Source organism: Pleurodeles waltl, chromosome 2_1 (assembly GCF_031143425.1).
Source record: "Pleurodeles waltl isolate 20211129_DDA chromosome 2_1, aPleWal1.hap1.20221129, whole genome shotgun sequence".
Taxonomy (NCBI): Eukaryota; Metazoa; Chordata; class Amphibia; order Caudata; family Salamandridae; genus Pleurodeles; species Pleurodeles waltl.
Window position 1 is genome coordinate 673,121,807 of NC_090438.1, and position 3,672 is coordinate 673,125,478.

The window sequence follows — 3,672 nt, forward strand, 5'->3', positions numbered from 1 at the left end:
CAAAATGCCATGGATGATTGTTTATGTACAGAAACGTGTCCCTTCTGCTATTTTTGGCACTTCGCCACTTTGGCATAAATCAGGGCCTCAGTATTTTAGAAAAGCAAATCCTAAGAAATAGTTTTTCCGAACATGTTTGTGATAGTACATTTCATTCAATGCTTAAGAATCAAAAAAATTGATTTGGTAAATTCAACAATAGTACATAGTATGCACCTGTTTTCTCTGTGGATCAAGATACACCCTGAATAGTCAGTCCTGAGAATTTCAGTTTCTCCATATTCAGCAGCCCATATACTTAGTTAAACAGCTCTGCATAGCAATGAATGTGTCTGGTGAAGACTGTTTCTAGACTGGGCACACACCCATCTTACAGGTTTTCCCTAAGGTGGAACTTGCATTTTAATAAATCGCCTGCAGGCAGCTGCTTTAAGTTACCTCCACAAAAGAACACAAGAGCTTGTAAGAGTGCAAACTAACGGCCTTAAAACGGTCCTTATTTCTGAGATAGTATGAGTGGCCAAATTCCAAATGGTCATTTTGCCTAGGGCTCCAATAAACGTGCACAGGAACAGGTTTTGAGAAAAGAATTATCTGCGCATATTTTAAGAAATAAGATTTAATCAGACGCGGCCCGTCCTTTAGGGCAGAGGGGCCATGCCTCCCCACCTTTTGCCTCTCATGAAGAGTGCCTGTCAGGCTGAGCAAAGGTCAGCCTGACAGACACTCTTCATGTTCATCTCAGGCAGCCAGGAGCGAGGCATGCGCGATTTGCGCCGATTCCTGGCTGCCTGAGCTGAACTTTCTGGGCTGAAGAGGTCATAGCTCCTATGGGCGTGACCTCCTCGGCTCAGCAAAGGTGCCTCAAGGCCCTCCCTCTCAGTGACGAGGGGAAGTGTCACCCATTGACTCCGACCTGGGCGCTTCAGGTTTAAGCCTTGAAGCGCCCAGGGCGATTGTCAATCAGTGACACCTCGTCACAGAGTGCGGTGGGGTCAGATGTCTCACTGACCCCATCCCACTCTGTGACGAAGTTGGGACTGCTGCCTTCTCTCACTGGCTGACCTAAGGTCAGCCAGTGAGGGAAGGCAGCAGTTCCAACCCTCCTGGGATCTCCGACCTGAAGGTAAGTGTGTGTGTGTGTTTTTTTTAAATGAATGTTTGGTGCATGCGTGTATGTTTGAATGTTGATGAGTGTGGTGAATGGATGTGCATGCTTGTGTGAATGAATGAGTGTGAGTGGGCCTCCTGCCCGCCCCCTCCCTCCAAAAATTGCCGGCCGCCACAGGATTTAATTATGCTGCTCTGTGTTTTTGCAAATTAGGAAAGTAGCAGTTAAACTAAATTAAATTGTGGATCCAAGCAGACATGCAATTATTATTATAAAGAAACAGCCTTTGTGTTTGTTTACATAAAATAGTTTTTTTTTTTGCCTTTTTTTTCTTAAACTTTATTAAAAGTCTGATTAATGTCCATTTATTCAAAAAGACCAAAGCCCATGTCATCATCACATTCTTCAGATTCTTCCTCCTTTTCCTCCTCTTTATTCTTGTCCTCAGCAGGAGCAGCAGCAGTTGATGCAGCAGCTGTAGCGCCAGCTGCTGGGACACCGCCACCACCAGCTCCTACATTGCAGATCAGGCTTCCGATGTCAATGTTGGCAAGAGCCTTTGCAAAGAGGCCAGGTCAGGAAGGTTCCACTGACACTCCGGCCGCTTTAATCAGGGCATTGATTTTGTCCTCCCTGACGGGCACGTCGTCGTCGTGGAGGATGAGAGCAGCGTAAATACAACACAGCTCAGAAACTGAGGCCATTGCGTCGAGGTCTGGGTTGCTCTAGGGGGCGGATGGATGGATTAAAGGATGCCAGCCACCGGATTGAAGAACGCTCCACTTCAGCCTTAGCTTCCGAAGAAGAACCGAGCACCTTGTAATCCGACAGGAAAGAGTACATACAAGAGTGCAAATACATAGAATAGTAAAAGTTAGCACAGACTGAGTTATTCTGATGTATGCAGCATCATTTTTTACTTAATGTTGTATAATAAGGTACAAAGGAACCTCTTTTTAACTGTATTAAACCATACCCTCTTTTTAACTGTACCAAACCAGTATTATTTGCTTTGTGAACCAACTATGCAGCAAAGATTTTGCAGACAGGGTCAAAGTACTCTGGAAGAGAACAGCATACAGAACAGCTTGGGAATAGGGGTGGAAGGAGTGTTTAATTCCGCCCAAAGATTTGGCGGAATTCAGTGACTCCACGTTACTCTTACTGTCCAAATTTCACCGATCGCTGCATGGCAGATTTTTTTCTGTGAGACTCCAGAAATCTGAGCGCAATCAAGATTTGGTATCCGCTAGTGTCATTTTCTAACGCGGGCAGTAACGGGTGGTCAAAGGGCTGCTGCTCGAGTGGATTTTCTACTCCAGTGCCAGCAAAATCAACTTGGATGGATGTGCACTCCTGCGCACCACATAGTGCTGTTCACACTGTTTTGTCAGTTCTACTGGTGCTAGTTGCAGAGCGAGCAGCGTGACTTGCATTTTTTCCACCCATTGGCCAAACTCCACCACACAGAATGAATAAGTGAAAGTAAAATATGATCAATAAGGGCAACATTTTGAAGGAAGGGGAAAGAGAGCCATTGGCGATGATCTAATAGAAGAAGTGAGTTGTAATCTCTTTCAGAAGCCAAGATGGTCAGGCGATTGGTGCTGATTGAATGTTAAGCAGTTCCATATTAAGGGAGCCAGCAGTGAAAAAGACCTACCTTTGCATGTTTTCTGTCTGTATCCGGATTTTATAGAAGGAGCAAAGTTGAAACTGTCTGTGGAGACAATAAGGACAAAGACTGATAAAACTTTTAACATTTTAAATTAAAGCAACTGGATGACTTGGAGCCCATTGATGCTCCTCCTTGGATGCTGATTAGGAATGGCCCAAGTCAGATGCAACTGAGGTATTTGTGATTTTTTGGATGCAATAATTATATTGAAATTCAGAATAATGGCATGAATATTTAGGTACTTACTGCCAGAATTTCAACTGACCATGATGTGAGATGTATATATATATATATATATATATATATATATATATATGATATTCACTTACAGGTTACAGGGATGTTATAGTTAGGTTCACAATTTACTCAGATAAAACCATAGAAATTCAGCAGTTATAGTTAGTTACTTCAAGTAACTTTGACTCGAGCCCCAAGGGAACTATAACTCAGCCTTTTTTTGCCATGATTCACAGCGGATCCATAGATCTGGCAAGAATTTTAAAAAATACTGACGTGTGGCCTCCCATGCTTTGTATTTTTTAAGACCCTTGGACGGCCAAGTCTCAGGGGCAATTTGTATATGTGCTCTCTTGTCCCCCCACAGTCCCGTGGGCCACCACCTTCCCCAGGGAAATTTTCATGATATATGCGGGGGCCATGGATCCCTCGATGCCCCAGGGACCACCACCTCCCTGGGGCAAATCACTTTAAGTGCGTTTGGGAGGCTGTAGGCTAACCCACAGCCACAGGGACCTCCACCTCCCCGGGGCACTTTAGGAATTTAATGCAGGGGTCTGCATGGCCCCCCAGCCTGGGGACCGCCACCTTCCTGGAGCAATTGCTAAATTAGCCCCATGGCCCCCCGCAGACCCGGGGATCACCA

At 44.9% G+C, this 3,672-nt stretch overlaps 1 pseudogene; it reads right to left on the reverse strand.

The window, feature by feature from the left end:
* Window positions 1-1,474: 1,474 nt before the first annotated feature.
* On the reverse strand, window positions 1,475-1,857 carry LOC138259085 (large ribosomal subunit protein P1 pseudogene; annotated as a pseudogene).
* Window positions 1,858-3,672: the final 1,815 nt, after the last annotated feature.